This window comes from Maniola jurtina, chromosome 6 (genome assembly GCF_905333055.1).
Source record: "Maniola jurtina chromosome 6, ilManJurt1.1, whole genome shotgun sequence".
Classification (NCBI taxonomy): domain Eukaryota; kingdom Metazoa; phylum Arthropoda; class Insecta; order Lepidoptera; family Nymphalidae; genus Maniola; species Maniola jurtina.
Window position 1 is genome coordinate 4,099,194 of NC_060034.1, and position 18,090 is coordinate 4,117,283.

Consider the following 18,090-nt stretch of genomic DNA (forward strand, 5'->3'; position numbering starts at 1 on the left):
ACCAAGCGCCCGACGGCGGCTGCACCCGCGCCGCCCGCCGCCCAGTCCAAGCCCACCGTGGTCGCCGCTCCCGCGAGGGAGACGAAGGCGAAGCGGAAGGGCGCGCCGCGCCCGGCACCTCAGCCGGCCCCCGGCCACTTGGACTCCAGACTTACCAAAGTCATCGGCACCCTACACCAGGTTCTGTTGGCAATCCAGGAGCAGCGGGATCCAGCCCCGCTGATCCTTGCTTGCATCATGGAGCTCTGCAGCTCTGAGTGAGCTCCGTGTAGCATTCTGGAATGCCGACGGGCTTTCGTCACAAAAAGCCCGTCTTTTCAAGAACCTGATGTCTCAGCGTCGAGTGGACATCGGCCTGATCAACGAGACTCACCTCAGACCAGTAGACCGGTTGAACTTTTCGGGATACCACGTCTACCGGGAGGACCACGCCTCGCCGATCGGGACTGCTTACCGGGGATTAGCAGTTTTGGTCCGTCGGAATGTCATCCACCAAGTGCTGCCAGTACCACAGCTGCAGACGACCTACGCACTGGGCGTGGAGGTCTGCATTGACCGCCAACCCACCCGTGTGTTCGCCTTCTACAAGCCGCCGACGAATCGCCTCGCAGTGACTGACGTCCACACCTTGCTGGACTCGCCACTGCCCACGATTATCGCCGGGGACTTCAACGCGAAACACACGGCGTGGAATTCCAACCACGTGTGTCCGGACGGCAGACGCCTCCTGGACGATGCAGACCGCCACGGGTACGTGGTGCTGGGGCCAGAGGTCCCGACGCACTACCCGTACGCCGCAGCATATACGCCTGACGTCATCGACATAGCCGTCACCTGTGGCTTGTCCGCCACGCCGACGTTAGACGTACTGGATGACCACCTCATCTCCGACCACCAACCAGTCCTCTTGACGCTGAAGACAACGCCGATGACTTCCCTTCTCCCTCCGCCAAAGCATCGCCAGGACTGGCGAATCTTCGCCGAGCACATGGCCGAGCATTCGCCGTCCTTTAGAGTGGAGAGCCCTGCAGACGTCGACCGACTCGCCGAGGACCTCAGCGCGACTATGTCCACCGCGCTTCGAGAGTCCAGACTCGACGCTGCAGCCTTGCGAAAACCACGCCAGCTCCCATCCTACATCCAAGCGATGCTGGAGGAGAAGAGGAAACTGCGCCGGACATGGCAAAACCAGCGGTGCCCGATCATGAAGACGCGGCTCAACGCTCTGGCCGCCAAGATCTCGGAAGCGTTGCAAACTATCGCTGACGAGTCTTGGCATACGGCCATCGAGCGAGCCGGCGACGACTGGTCTGGCATCCACCGCCTTTGCCGCCGACTCTCCGGGAAACCGCCTCCGATTAGGCCCCTCTTGGCCGGTGACGGAACCCCACGTTACCGTGCCGAGGACCGCGCGGAGATCTTCGCGGACCACCTGGAGACGCAGTTCTCACCGAATCCGACCACAGATGTGCAGCACGAAGAAACCATCGAGCGACACTTGGAGGCATACTTCGAGTCGCCGATAGCGCCGACGGAAGACCCCGTCGTATTTTCCCCTGGACAAGTCCTTCGGATGATTCGACGAACTAAACTGCGCAAAGCGCCCGGCCCCGATCGAGTCATCAATGAAGCCCTGCGTCACTTACCCCCGCGAGCAATCGCGACGTTGACGCGGCTATTCAACGGGATACTCCGTACCGGGCACTTCCCATCGTCGTGGAAGCTCGGCCGAGTCATCATGATACCGAAGCAGGGGAAAAACATCATGCAGCCTGGGAGCTACCGTCCCATCACGCTGCTGTCGACGACCTCGAAAGTCTTCGAGAAGTTGCTGTTGCTGCACATCACGCCTCACATCCAGCCACGCGACGAACAGTTCGGTTTCCGTGCCGAACATTCCACCACGCTCCAAGTCTCGAGGGTACTGCACCATCTCGCTGCCGCCATGAACAAGCGAGAGCGGTGCATTGCAGTATTCCTCGACATGGAGAAGGCGTTCGATCGCGTCTGGCACACCGGGCTCATCTACAAGCTGTCCACGTCTACTACTCCTCGTCGAGTAGTCAAGACTGTGGCCACCTTTTTGCGAGACAGACGTTTTCAAGTGGCGGTTGAAGACGCCCTGTCCACGGAGCGCCCCATCCGAGCCGGTGTGCCTCAGGGAAGCTGCCTGTCGCCCGTCTGCTATGGCAGATACACGGACGACATCCCAGTGGTCGGCGACGCCATGCTGGCGTTGTACGCCGACGACGCTGCATTCATAACAAAGTCGATCAATGGACCGCACGCGGCGATCAAAATGCAGCGTGCACTGGATGCACTTCCCGCTTGGCTGAATGACTGGAGGCTGAAGGTCAACGTGGCGAAGACTCAGGCGGTATCCTTCGGGCGGACTGCCCCGCCGCCACGGGTATCGCTCTTAGGAGAGACCATCGAGTGGACGCCCTCGGCCAAATACCTGGGGGTAACCATCGATAGGGGACTCAAGATGCGATCCCACGTGAAGAACGTGGTCACGCAGACGCGCGCCGCACGGGCTCTCTTGCGCCCAGTGCTGGCGTCCCACCTGCATCTCCGTACGAGGCTGTGCGTCTACAAGACGTACGTCCGCACGCGACTCACTTACGCGGCCCCAGCTTGGTACGCGCTACTAAGCGAAACGGACCGCAAGTCGCTGCGGGCGCAGCAGTCGCTAGCGCTCCGCACCATCGCCGGAGCTCCACGCTTCGTACGGAACGCGGTCATCTCCAGGGACCTGCGCATGGAGAGCCTCGACGACCACGTTCGCCGCCTGAGCACCTCGATGTTCGCGCGCGCCGATGGAGCGCAAGCCCAGCACCTGCGGGGCATCGCGCCATACCATCGGCGTCCGCCGGACAAGTTAGGTCTGCCACGTGACCTGACCACCTGAATAGTCACCACTGCTTCCCCGCCGCTGGCTGACGGGCGCTCGCCGGAACATCGCCGGCGGGCTCGACCTCGCCGAGCCGCGGGCGTTAGCCTCAAGGACATCCCACGCCGCCGCAGTAGCCGATCGCTCGCGAACATCCGCGGGCTCGATCGCACTGCCGTGCGGCCACTACCGGACATGACAATCCGGAATTGACACCCAGACCAGTGGTCCAACCCCGTGCCCCGCCCGCAGTCGCAGGCGGCGTAGCCACCACTGAAGAGGGCCATCGCCCTGACCAGTCACCCCGGGACCCGAAAGGGTCCGCGTGGACGACCTCGAGATGAGATTTAATACAGTTGCTCAAAAAGTGGCGTATTGCAGGGACGTATAGCGTTCGGGATGTGGGCTATTACATACTCGTGCTTTTTCTTTACCTTTCCCGCACTAGTGCTTTTTCTTTCCCAACTGTCAAAATATTAAAAAGAAAAACCAACCATGAAGTTTTTACTAAAAAAATTCATAGAAGTTTTTATGATTCATGCAAATACGTATTTCTAATAAGAAGCTACTAATTTGTTTCAATATCAGATTTAATGATTTGATTGAATGAGTTTGGTTAGGTTTCATTTCATTTCATCTCATTTTTCATTTTCATTTCATATCAATAAAAAACTTCTACTGAAGACTTGGCTGTATGGGCATTGTTCCCTTTACCTACCAGAATGGGTGAAGAAAAAAAAAACTGCTTATATTCTACGGTTGGCGCCATTATTCAGAAATTTTCTTTGCGAGTTTAGTTGTTGGTTGCCTAAAATGAGTAATTTCGACCCTAGTTTTTTATATCTATTAACAATAAAGTTGTTTTAAATTAAATTAAATTAAGTTAGTTGAGTTTATTGTGTTTTTATTATTTTATTAAATTGCTTCATTTTTTCGCAACTGTATTAAAAATAGTCGTTCAGTACACGTGCGGAACCGTCATTGCAACTCGTTCCGACTGTCAACCCTCGCCTTCAGCTACGCCTCGGCTCGGGTAGACATTTGTCGGAACTCTTTGCAATGACAGCCTTTCCGCACTTGTAATGAAATATACTATTTATCTAATGGGTGAGTGTCAGCCGATCGGAATGGACTGGAATTATCACATTGCAGCTGTCAAAGTTCTGTGCCAGGGCATAAACGTATTCATTCCTATTTCTATATGTGCCAGGGCAAAATAAATTCGTGAAATTCAAATATCTCGTGCTAAATTTTGTTGAAATTTTTTTTCGTGAAAAAGGCTTTAGCGCGTGGCCGTTATCGATGGTGGCCGTCGTGTATGATGGCAGCACGATGAAGTGTTCATAGTGTTACATCATATTGTTTGGAAGTTATTGCTGTTGCGAACTCAATTTACGAAAAAATGTTAGTAAAGTGTACCTCTTGTTTCCATTTACTGATGATCTACATAATAATTCATCATCATCGCGTGCCTTCTTCGAAACGAAGTTTGGCGATCATCATCCGAAAAGCTTCTCTATTAAAAGCCGCCTCTTTCAACTTCGGGTAACTAAGCCCTGTCCACCCCCTTATATCGTCCAACCATTTACGTCTTTGGCGACCTTGAGCTCTTTTGCCTGCAATTCTCCCTTCCAAAACTAATCTAATAAACTAAATAAACTAAACATAATAATTATCTACTAGTAAATGTATAAAAGGAAATGCTGAATGACTGACTGACTGACTGATCTATCAACGCACATCCGGGCTAAAATTTGGCATGCAGATAGCTATAATTATGACGTAGACATGCACTAAGAAAGGACTTTTGAAAATTCTACCACAGGGGATGTGTAGACAACGTGGATGAAGTCGCGGGCATAAGCTAGTTATTTATAAGTGGATACTGACAAAGGGTTTGTTGATCCACCAATTTAAGAGGCACTCAGCGAGCTATGGAGAGGGCTAGTGTTTGGCATTTCCTAAGATTTGGTGATCACACAACGTAATTGTGGTCAAATGTGAGTCGGACTAGCACGCGAAGGGTTCCGTACCATCCTACAAGATTTTGTACTTACTTTTTAATTTTTTTGTTCAATTTACGGCGGCTTTTTTAATTTTTTTATTATTTGTTGTTTTATAGCGGCAATAGAAATACACACTCTAAAATTTCGACTCTCTTTCTATTACGGTTCATGAGATACAGCGCACTGACAAACGGACAGCGGAGGCTTAGTACAGTAGTTTAATGTTAGTAAGTATAGTAATAGAGTCCCGTTAGCACTCTTCTGGTACGAAATCCTAATGATCACATACCTAGTTGCAAAAAACGTAATTCTATATTTAAACTTTGTAATATTACGATGTGTGCATATAAATCACGGTATGCGTACAAATAAATTTGCGGTTTCATCTCGCGATATTAAATATTAGTCGTGTTGTTTCTGTGTATCTTTACTCATCCGGAATTTCCGTTACCGGCGTTTATAACAGCATCTTATTTCCGTCAGATAGTTGATTCATCATAGACCATAGTATGATGAATCAGGTATTCTATGATTCTTAGAATTTTCTCCACATATAAAATATTTTTATATCATATTTAGATTTAAGACTCACAAGACATGATTCATCACATATAATATTATACCTACCTACCAAAGATGTTTATTAGACAACTTCATAGAAATTTTTCTATGCATTTATTTTTTATTTTTTGTGTATTACCTAAGTATAATTATTTGGTTATAATAATATGTCTCTCATAATTAAGTTAACCTTTGTTAAAGTTAATACAAACATACGTTATAAATTCATGACTCATGACTTATGAGTCATGACCTCTCTTGGGAAGGAGTGTTGGGAAAGCTCGCAACTCTATCCGGAGATTCCCAGCTTTAATTCCCAGGGAGATCAATTAAGGCTGTTTTCGACTGAGGCCTGGTAATACGGTTAAAGGCTATCCTTTACCGTCATAAAAAAGTTAGTAAAGTCGAAATTTTAATGCCAGCATATTTCCGATCTTAACAGCTCGTTCACACAGGCTGCGTGAGCGTTGCGTAAGCGTAGACGTAGCGCGTACATTGCGTTGTAATGTATGAAACTGTATGAGACAATATGGCATACCGCTTGCGTGGCGTGAACGTTCGCGTAGACGTCATGCGTGCAGTTATGTCTACGGATTCACGCGCGTCACCACGCGTGTGTCACGTGTACGTGCTTGGCGTGAATCGGCCTTCAGGTGGCCTTTCTTACGCACTTCTCCATACAAACGTATTACGCCTATTTTCTATAAAAAATGTTTTCTTTTGCCAAAAATAGGCGTAATTCCAAACGTCGAGTAGCAAATATTATCACTTTACGTTTTTTAACTAAAAAATCTTGACTCTCAAGAAAAATTCATTTATCTGGCCTCTCTCATGGTGAGGTGTAGTTAGAGGGAAAGGATGACACGCACTAATTTAAACCTTTTTTTTTTTTTTTTTTTTTAATCCTTTATTTATAGGCTTTTACATTTATGCATGTCAGCCTAATTGTACCCTATCTTATCCTACAATTCTATCTATATATACAATTCCATCTTATCCTACAAACCTATCCTATCATAAACCATCTAAAGAGATTGCAAGCTCCGTCAGAATTTGGATTAGCTAATAAGCTATTGAAGACACCAACTTGCAATCTCTTCAAGTTTAATAATTCAACCAGACGGTCTCTTCCTGATTGGAATCGGACACATTCCACCAACCAATGATATACATCATCTATGACTCCACAGGAGTCACAATTTGGAGAAGATGTTTTTCCCATAAGAAATCCGAATTTGTTGCCTGGAATGTGCCCTGATCTAAGCCTGTGGGCCAACACTACATATTTCCTTTTCATTCGTGTACAGCTGCTCCAAGGTATATGAGGAGGCTCACTCTGCAACGTTCGATACCATATTCCTTTTTCTAATGACATTTTGTCGAAGTATTCTTTCCAATCTCTGTAACATAATTTTCTATATTTTGGTAATGATTCAGAATAGTCGCCCTCAACTTTAATTAATCTACCTTCTTTACATCCACATTTTGCCAAAGAGTCAGCCTCCTCATTACCTGACAGTCCAATATGCGATGGAACCCATTGCAACCTCAAATCCACGCCCAAATTACTCAACTCATCTATAGAAGATAGCACTGCATAAGCTACCGAAACACCTCTGATACCAGAGGCGGATCGAGCTATATGCTCTAGTGCGCTTTTGCTATCGGTACAAATGAGAACCTTTTTTTGATTAGTTGTCTTTACATACGACAGTGCCTCCGAGATTGCAATGAGCTCAATCGTCATAATACAGATCTCTCCATCTATCCGTAAACAATCATTACCCAACAAGTTACTATCCCTTTTTGTAGCAACAAAAAAACTAGCACCTCGGCCCTCGTCAGTTTTTGATCCATCAGTATAAATAACAAACCAACCCGCATACTTGTCCCTAAGCTCTTTAATAACATCATATTTTAAATTATTTACTTCATATGACTTTTTGGACTTGCTGACACTTTCTAAATTACATTTAACAATATCGTGAACATTAATATTAGTAACCCAAGTCCTTAATGTAAACATTTCAAGACATACTGAAGAAGAAATAGGTTCTAGTTTTACTTCATCATATACGGACACAAGCAAAGGAACTTTTTTATTCGTCCAATAATGATTACTTCTACAGAGACCACTAAGAACTTGAATTTCTTTGATAGTGTCGTTGTCTTTCCACGATAACGCTTTTAAACAATATTTAATGGCTAAATACCTCCTCCGTTGCTTTAACGGTGGAATACACAGCTCACTCTCCATAACGTGAATTGGAGTAGTCTTTATAAAGCCCCCTGTTATTCTCAAAGCCTGATTTTGTAACCTATCTAATTTAATTAAATGACATTTTGCGGCATTGTCATATATGAAGGATCCATAATCTATACGACTTCGTATCAAAGCTAAATAAATTTGACGCAAATGTTTAGTGTGAACGCCCCAGGATGATCCAGCCAAAACATTAAGCAAATTAAAACATTTTTGCACTTTTATGACCGTCTCGCCGATGTGCTTACCCCAACGTAAGGATTTGTCTAACCATAAACCTAAATATTTATAAACTTCTACCAACTCTAAAGAAAAAGTGTCCACTTTTAATTCTACTCGTTGTCTTCTATGACCCCTACTAAATATACAAAATTTTGATTTTTTAACAGATAGCTCCAATCCCATATCATTTAACAACTCATTAAATATAATTAATGCTCCCTGTAACTTGCTAACACTTTCAAATATGTCTTTATTTGTACTAAATAAAACAAAGTCATCCGCATATTGACATAATGAAACATTAACTACTCTATGAAAAATTTTAGCTGTTACAATATTAAATAGTATCGGTGACATTGGGTCACCTTGAGCTAAACCTTTATACGCAGATCGGGAAAAATAGGTCCTCTTATCTACACTATCCTGAATTTTGAGGTGCCTTTCACTCAAATAATTCCATATATATTGACATAGTTTTTTACCAAAGCCAAATTCGTCTAAAGTCACAGTCAGTTTTTCTATCAATACGTTATTATAGGCTCCATCAATATCCAAAAAGCAAGCTACTGTTTGAAGGTTTTTAGAAAAACCTATTTGAATATGAGTTATTAATTTTGCTAGACAATCGTGACATGAATGTCCTCTTCTAAACCCTAAGGTAAATGGAGAAAACAGATTATTTTTTTCCATATACCATTCAATCCGTCTAGTAATCATCGAATGTAAAATCTTGCAAATACATGATATCAAATATATAGGTCTAAGCTTTTTATTATTATTACCAGTTGTATTATTCGAATTTGGTTTTGGTATTGGAACCACCAGAATATCACGCCATTGTATCGGTATATTGCCTGTGTTTACTATACAGTTGTACAAATCTAGCAGATAGAGCTTTCCAGCCATTGGCAAGTGATATATCATAGAATACGTGATTCCATCATTACCAGGTGCTGTATCTTTTGCCTTTATGCAATTATATAGCTCTTGCAAAGAAAATGGACTTTCTAACGATACATTTGAAGAAAAATATTCGGGCGCTTTTGTAACTACATTATCAGGGGCGAGACTACATAAAAGCTCAACTTTTTGATCCTGGGATACGTAACACCTTGGTGATCGGAAACCTTTTGTCCAACGTAGACGCTGCCACATGTCAGAGATTGTTGTTTTTTCATTAACACTATCACAGTAATTTTGCCAATCTGCTGTTTTTTCTTTTTTAATCGCAATTTTAGCACTCATTATTTTTTCTTCAAGATTTGTCAAATTATCAGGTGTTGGATTTTTACGAAACTGCTTCAGAGCCAATCTACGCTTAGCTACCAATTTTGACAAATCTTGGTTCCAGTATGCCTTAGGTTGGAAGCCTTGCTTTGGATTCTCGCAAGTTTTTACCATAGGAATGAACCTATTAGCTGCATTATTTAACTGATTGATAAAGTTGTCATATAATAACTGAATATCAGAGTGTGTATTGCTGGAAGTGAAATGATATTCTAAATATTTTGTATACGAATCCCAATCGGCTTGTTTAAAGTTCCGTTTTTGTGTCATAATGACTATATCCTTATACTTAAACTTAATTTTAATAAAAAGATGATCGCTTCCCAAACTTTCATTTAAAACTTTCCATTCAAAGCCTAATGCAATATCACTTGATACAAATGTTATGTCAGGGGATGTTTTTTGAACATTATTATTAACATATTTAATTCTAGTGTGATCACCATTATTAAGAGATATATAGCCAGCCTCTAATGCTGCATCATAGATATTTCTGCCCCTTGTATCAGTTTTATAAGACCAATTCGTATGGTGTGCATTAAAATCCCCTGCTATTATACAATTATTAGGAAAAAAAGAAAAAATATCTTCCCAATCAGATGGTGATGTGTCGATCGATGAAGGACAATAAACTAAAATTAGATTCTTAATATCCTGACAATTTAATAACTTTATGCATTTTGTTTCTATACCGGCATTCCTGAGTTTTGATTGACTTGTGAATAATAAAAGCAATACCTCCATATGAAACCTCCCTATCCTTTCTAAATATATTATATCCACTAATATTAAAATGAGACTCTGATTCCAACCAAGTCTCACAGACTAAGGCAATATGAATTTTTTCTTGCGATAGCAACAACTCAAACTCGGTACGCTTATTTCTAATGCTTTGCGCATTCCACTGCAACAAATTTAGTACAAAATCTTTTTGACCTTGAGAATAGCTAGCCATTAAATATCGAGGATATTACTTTTTTACAGACAGCGCCACTTTGTACAAAATTAACTATGAATTGCCAAATTTCTTTAACTAACACATTGCCTATTAACTCTAATTTAATTTCCCAACTATTTGTCGACTTAAAAACGTTTGAAATACTTTTAAAAATGTCCATTAAACGTTTACCAAAACTTTTTTCATATCCCTTCTTCTCGTGTCCTTCTGTCTGTTCTTCTTCCCTCTGTTCTGCGTTTCTCCGGAATGACTGTTCAAACGCACTCGACTGTTGCTGATGTGACTGTTCTTCTTTCCTCTTTGTTGTCTTTTGTTTGTCTTGTCTCGGTTTTACTCTTCTTATCTCAGGCTCAGAATGCTGGTTATTTCTTAGATCCTCGTCTTCTCCTGTAGACATATTTGTATGAACCTCAGCTTGCACTACGACATCTCTGTAAGACCTATAATTTTGCGTCTGCGTCTTGTTTTGCTTCTGCATGTCGTCATTTTCATCCTCCGATTCAGAATAAATATGTTGAGCTTCCATCTTCTCCGAAAATATTTTTAAGGCACTTCGATAAGTACAGTTCTTCTCGGTCATAATCTCTCTAACTTCTTTTTCCTTCAGATAAGCTGGACATTCTTTATACATTGCCATGTGCTTGCCTTTGCAGTTCACGCACTTAAAATTGACTATCTCACAATTCTCGTGATTACTCCCACATTTTGGGCAGGTAATCTTCTTCATAGGGCAAGACCGAAAAATATGCCCGAATTGCCAGCACCTACTACATTGAGTCACAGGAAATGTATATCTATCCACCTTAAATCTACAGCCAAAACCGAATACATATGCAGGTAGAGTTGGGCTCTTAAATGCTAGGCGTATCGTTTCGGAATTTACCCATACACCCGTATTCGCTAATCTTTTAAGTCTTCTCACTGATACTATTTCAAATTCAGAATTTATATTTTTCAATATTTCTTCATCTGTTTCTTCTAGATCTACCTGTCTAACAATCCCATAAGATAAAACCATTTCATCAGCAGGTTGGACTCTCCATCCCAAGCTTATTAGTTTTTCACACTGCATCAACTCGCTGCCACACTCTCGATTTTCAAAGGAAATTATAGCTTTATAAGGATTTTTGTACACAATTCTACTAATACCCTTAATATTTTCTGATCTCAATAACTTAGCCATACCGAACTGTTTCGGTAACAATTCTTTCGATGTAACGCAGACGGTAAATTCCATACTATCTCCACAACTATTCGAGTTACCCCTAGCATGTCGCTTCGACGCTCGCTGTACTGTAATAAACCCTTCTTCATCCTCCGCTGAATCTTCTTCACGACCTCTCTTTTCCAAACTTCGTTGCTCGCTCTCACTCTGTAAAGGCACCGCCACAACTTGTTGCTCACTCATTATTATTTCTTCCTCAGACATGTCACTACACGTATCACCAAGTCTTTGAGTCTGTATCATAGTTAATCACCATAATATAAAACAATGTAGGTAGACAGTGAAACGATTTCGCTCTATAAAATACGACTGATAATAATGGTTCACGAAACCGTGCGCTCGCGTTGACAGCTCGCGCGCCACTGAATTTAAACCTTGTTTCCGTCTTCTGTGGAAACAGCTAGGCTCCGTCCGCCAACGAGTTTCGCTACTGCTAAAATGAAGCGGGCTCTTAAGTAAAGAGAGTGGGTATGACTCAAAACAAGGAACTCTAGGTTCATTTGATTCTACCTATTAATACCACATGAAAACCTCTTCTTTGAGATGTACAAATGTGTACTAAAGTTACTGAAGCGTAAATGATAACATTGATACTACCACAGAATGTAATATAATACTGTTACTACTTATACTGTTGTCATAATATCAGCGTATGCCAGTGATATGACGTCAAATCGTATCAGTTTACATTTTAGCAATGATTTATGCGCAGTTCAATTTAAAGCACTCCAATTTACAGAAACGATTTAATTTTATCTTCCTAAAAATAGCACACTTTTGGCAATAACTTTTTCTCGCTTATGGGATACCTTTAGATATTATACCGTATCAAAAGTAGAGTGAAAACTAGAGTAGAGCATGGTAGGTCTAAGCTTCATAGAATCTTAATATTTGAAATGCTACCTGTCATGCTGCGCCTCTATGGTTGACGTGGAAGGTAGAGGACTTGACCCCTTATTTCTAATCCCGGGATTTTAGGTTTATCTACAGTTAATCCCGGGATCTCGGGATAGACACGGGATTGTGTTGGTAATCAAAAGTGGTAGCAAAAGGTTAGTAGCGTCACTGGAGGGCCATTTAATATAAAAACTCAATTTTCTGCCAAGAATCAAGACGGCCAAGTAGGGGACTCGGTACTTTTGTACCTCTATCTTGTTTATTTATTATGAATATTAAATCATCAACACCATGATCGAGCTATCGCCGGCGCACTACTGAGCACTGAGTTTAGGCTTGTCTAGGTTTGCCACGCTCACCATGTGTGGATTTCAGACTTCACACACCTTTGAAAATATTATGGAGCAGACATGCACGATGCTTTCCTTCTGTCTTACTGTTAACGCAAATGATATTTGTTTTAAACAAACATAACATAACAACCGGGATCAAACCCCCGATCCCCCCGAGCATTCGAAAGTAAACATTCAGCATCTCTTTGTTACAAATACGAATCTATGTTAGTAGAATTAGTTAGAATCGTGTAGGCAATAAATATCCAATCAAATAGCGATCGCGATGATTAAAATAATATTTAAATTCTAGTATGAAAACTGAAAATTTTAATCAACACACTAATATACAATTTGTACAGTAAATTTTTCTTACCAGTAGGTAACTGTAAAAACTTAACAAACTCACTTAACTATAACTATTTTCAGTACCAAGAATTCTTAGGTTTATTTACACACACTCACAATCACTAAAATGCATACAAATTTAGTAATATCCACCGCACTGTACCATTTCAACGAACGCGGAAACATCGTAATTTCACAGCATACTTCGGTACATACGAGTACGTTATGTCTTCACTAGCGTTACCATCGTACTGGGTAATATTTAACGTAAGTCCCGCTACTTTGTTCCCCTTTCGTGAACTTTTGTAGAAGACCAAGTTAGGAATTAAATACTTTACTATATCCATTGCGGTCTTACAACTAAATTGTAAGTAAGCTTGGACAAGAAAACCAGCAATGTAAGTTGTTTTGAGTTTATGTTGTAAATAGTAGACTTTTACAGCGATCATAGTAGGTTATCTGAACAGTGATAATACATAGCATGTGAACTTTTCTTGCTTTCCGGTCATTTGTTTCAGTGTTACAGGCCACGGGATTACTCGAGATGAGCTTCTAGTTCATAAAATGTTACTTTTATTTATTTCGATTAACTTTTTGTGTATTGTTTTAATGTCTTGTAATGGAACTCTATTCTATGGTTACTTTTTGGTTTAAAGAATAGATTCACATTTTATTTAATGTTTAAAGAATTTCTTTACAGATTTAGAACACTTTTTATTATTGTTAAGAATTCAAAATATTTTATTTACAATATTTAGGACACGTTTTTTATGATGCAAAATTATTCAGTTACGTATTTATTACGTACCTGCATGCCTACTTTATTATTACCATTGAAATAGTAGGTAATAAGGTAAATTTTCTTATGTAGAAAGATAGATAGATAGATAGAACACTTTATTGCACACAAAAACACATATAAAGGAACACAACACAGAAAGAAGAAAACAGAAAAAACAATTGTGTGCAAAGGCGGCCTTATTGCTTGGAGCAATCTCTATGGAGTAGGTTGGTTAGGATTAGAATTTTTTGTAATTTTCATAATTTTTGATTCAAATGTACTTTTTAATTTTTTCATTAAAAAGTAAGTTTGTTATAATATTCTTCTACAGTTAAGTTACGGTACTGGAAACAAATCTCTAGCTACGAGTTTTCCTATTTGTACCGAGTGACCAGTACGTACTTGACATATTGTTTCTGTTCTCTGACGTAAACAACATAGTAACTAGTGGACCACCTACTAGTTGAGTTATGTATGACCAATGTAAACATTAATCTGGAACTCTGTTTTCGTTAGTCCTACGAATGTTGGGGATTTGTGAATGGTTGCAGGGCCGTTAATTATCTGTTTTTTTTTACCGCTATTTTGTTCACCTGCTTATAATTCTTTTAAAGTTACCGTTGGAAAATCACAAAATTCAATAAATAAGGGGTTACGTAAACATGCCTAGCATACATTCAAAATCTCAATTTTATTTATTATTTATTTATTTTTTATTTGTACCAGAAAGTTGTAACAATCTAAATAAAAAGAAAGAAAAATTTTCTAGCGATTTGTTAGTACGAGAAGATGTCAGTTAGTTCTTTTTTATATCTACTCTTATATATAAAAATGTAAAGTTTGTAAGTTTGCATGTAGGTGGTAATCTCCGAAACTACTTTCCAATTTAAAAAAATCTGTCACTGATAGATCCCCAACAAAATCCTAATGTGCTGCTATTATTATACGTATATGTATCGTGTACGAAGTCGCGGGCAAAACTAGTAAGTAGGATGATTTTCTGCATAAGTAGGTACATACCTAATCCCAAGTGCTATAGGCTATTATTTGTATCGTGGACGAAGTCGCGGGCAAAAACTAGTAAGTAGATGATTTTCTGCATAAGTACATACCTAATAATATTATCATATTTTTTATACGGTGACAGTAACGCGAGGTTTTGCTAATTACCTCAAAACCGCAAAGTATGGGAACGTTGGAGCCGTCATGCATTTTTGGAGGAGATAAGAGGCTCATTTCGTATTATTTAGACTGCATCACCACTTACCATTAATTAGTGTTCAGTCGGCCTACTTATTTTCTTATTTTTTCGTATCAAATATCTAGTTTAAATTATCTACATTATCATTATTCATTATTATTATCAGATGCGCTTGCAAAAATCAATTAAGTTGGAGACAAAGTACCAATAAAAAGAAAACCTTTTATAATGAGATCGTCTAAAGAGTTTTAATTTTAAAAGAAAAAGTCTTGAGTTGGAAAAAATAAAATGAAAGTCATTCACCTGCGCGGGTTTGTTGAACCAAAGTTGGGGTTAACAAATATCCAGGTTTCATAATGAGAATTTTAATTGTTGGATTTCATTGTTTAGGATAAAGGGAAGGAAATGATTATTTTCCAGCGTGGGTTGTGGGAATTTTAATTAATAGCTCCTTTAAAAAAACCGATCAAGTGCAAGTTAGGCTCGTACACGAAGGGGTCCGTATGTATCATCGTACAAAAAATAAACAATATTTATTTTTAACAGATTTTTACCAGACAACAAAGTGATCCTATTAGGGCTCCTATTTCCTTTTGAGGTTCCTTTTGGCCATTTCCATTCATTTATTAACCAAGATCGCCCCACTACAGCTTGATATACGATCGCAAAAAGAACACGTTACCCAGCCAGAACATATTTTATGCCAGTTTACTACTCTCTGGACAAGGGACAATATATAGCTGCCTTTAGCAATGTTCATGATTTTGTCAAACTTTTGGTAAGGGCTTTTAGTGGCCGGCAGTTTACCAAATGAATACTATTATTAGTACCTATTTAAAGCTATTATAGTGGGTTGAGGTACTAACTATAGGTAAGTAGGGTAAAAAGCGGTTCCAGTCTTGTGGTTAAGACGTCGGATTCGGGAGTTCCAGGATTTGATGCGGGGATTGCACCTTTGATGATGTGCGGATCTTCACCGTTAGCGGGGTAAGCTGGAGGCATGGCTTCCTTATCCTGGTGGGGCGCAGGCCGCCCAGGGTAACTTGTGAGTTGGTGAATTTCTTTTCACCGGCTAAGGCTTGGTAATCTTGGCTTATAGCCAGGGGACTTGTTATATGTCCGTTTGTGCCCCGCGCTGCGGCTTTCTGACTAAATGAATGTGCGTTTTAAGCTATCAAATATTATTTACTATGATAAAGAAAAATATCGTGAGAAAACATCCATGGGTTAAGGTTTTCCGTAATGTTCTGAAATGTGCGTGAAGTCTGCCAACGCGAACATAGCCAGCATAGTAGCTACTAGTTGATTACAGGATGGCAACCATTGTAAGAAAACTCTTTGTAATTTTTCGCAACCGGGTATCAAAAATAAAACTACTCTGGCTTGGCACGAGTGGCTATCTACAGCCAAACCGGTCCACGCTTTTGTTTTGCCGAACTCAAGAAGTTAGAGCGGGTCTACCCTTTTAAGTGGTATTCAATATACTTAGCTGATAATTTAAAATATGGCTCTACTAGAACCATGTTACAAACTAGCAAATATTTCAAGTGCATTCTCAAAATTTTCTGCTTGCTCTCACGCCACAAAGTTTCATAACGTGAAAATTTATACGACACCGCAATTCTTTATAGTAGTTCATATTATCAAAGCGACACGTCAGTTCTCAACGGTAAAGTAATATTTCGCGGTCTTAGATTTTGGTTGTAGGAATAAAATAAGAAAGTTTTAGAAAACTATTTGGAATAAAAGGGCGTCACAAAAGTATTGAGATAAAGAAACTTGCAGTTTTTACTAAGCGACTGCCCAAAAAAGGAGTGTAATGTTTTGAGGGTTCATGTAATTCCACTATAATTTCTAAATGTCCGAATGGGTCTGGATGTCTGGATGTTGTTCAAATCCTTACATCAACAACAAGCAACACTGGTTTTAATTTTTTGAACTTTTTTCACTTAATAAACACGAGGCCCGCAGTGCTCTGTGCTGACCGCAATCGGGTTTTTTAAAAACTTAAATTACTTATCAAATACCCCTGTAAAATTTCCACTTCTTTTTGCGGGTCATAAGATTTCATAACGTGAAAATTATGACGCTGCGATTCTAAAATGAGATCAAAGTGATATGTCACTCCTCGGTGGTAAAGCAATTTGTCGTGGTCTGGATTTGGGACTTCCACTGCGGGTAATCAATGGAGGATCTCGAGCAAATTAATGGATTCCAGTTCTATTTAGTTACGAGTAAGTGCGGGTGAAATAAAATTAGGGATTGGTTTATCGTCTGAAATAAAAACTTGTTCAGTTGTAATTTGCTAATTTTGCCTTGAAAACTGTAATTCAGACAGAAGCAAGATGTTCCGAAACTGCATAATTAAAAGATTACCTAGAAGTTTATTGATATATTGTGTTTTGTACATTTTCTGGTTGTATTAAACTATTTAAGAATTGTGCATTGCAAGATAAAGTTCTTATTAGTTTCAAGTTTGAGAGCGAGACGAAACTTTTAATTGAATTCCCGTGGAATTCTACTGCGGTAAAGGTTTGCTGTACAAGTATCGAGTAGAACCTCGTTATTGTATCAAATTAAGCACTAAGGCCGCCTTTGCACACAATTGTTTTTTCTGTTTTCTTCTTTCTTTTTGTGATCCTTTACATGTGTTTTGTGTGCAATAAAGTGTTCTATCTATCTATCTATTAAGCAACAAAGCACTGGAAATGCTCTTATTTGGGGAAAGTTTAATTTGCAGATCATCATGGTGGACAGAAAGAGAAGCGTCAGTAGATAAAAGGAAAGTCGTGGAACTTAAGAACATCTGAGAATGGACCGAGATAGACAACGTAGCAATTTTGTGATGTGCAAAAAACAAGAAATTAGAATATTATGACGACGAGACAGCCAGTCTCTAATAGTGAAGCGACACGACAAGAAGGGAAAATGTTGTGTACTTTTTTTTTAATCACTAACCTCTATTAATTCGAATACGTTGGATGTGTGATTGCCAGACTGTTTTTGAAGCAACTTAATTTTCCATCATTTTGGCGCTGATGGCAGCAGTGAGTGTCATGTGAGCGTACTCGGAACTAATACTAGTGATGAGAAATCTGTCAACACAGTGTCAACAC

At 40.4% G+C, this 18,090-nt stretch overlaps 1 protein-coding gene across 1 annotated transcript in view; it reads right to left on the bottom strand.

Moving 5' to 3' along the window:
- Positions 1-13,230, bottom strand: part of LOC123866003 (CD151 antigen-like) — a 93,338-nt gene extending 80,108 nt beyond the window's left edge. The window contains exon 1 of the mRNA XM_045907278.1: positions 13,021-13,230. The gene's annotated coding sequence lies outside the window, so the exon portion shown is untranslated. The remainder of the gene's footprint in view (positions 1-13,020) is intronic.
- Positions 13,231-18,090: the final 4,860 nt, after the last annotated feature.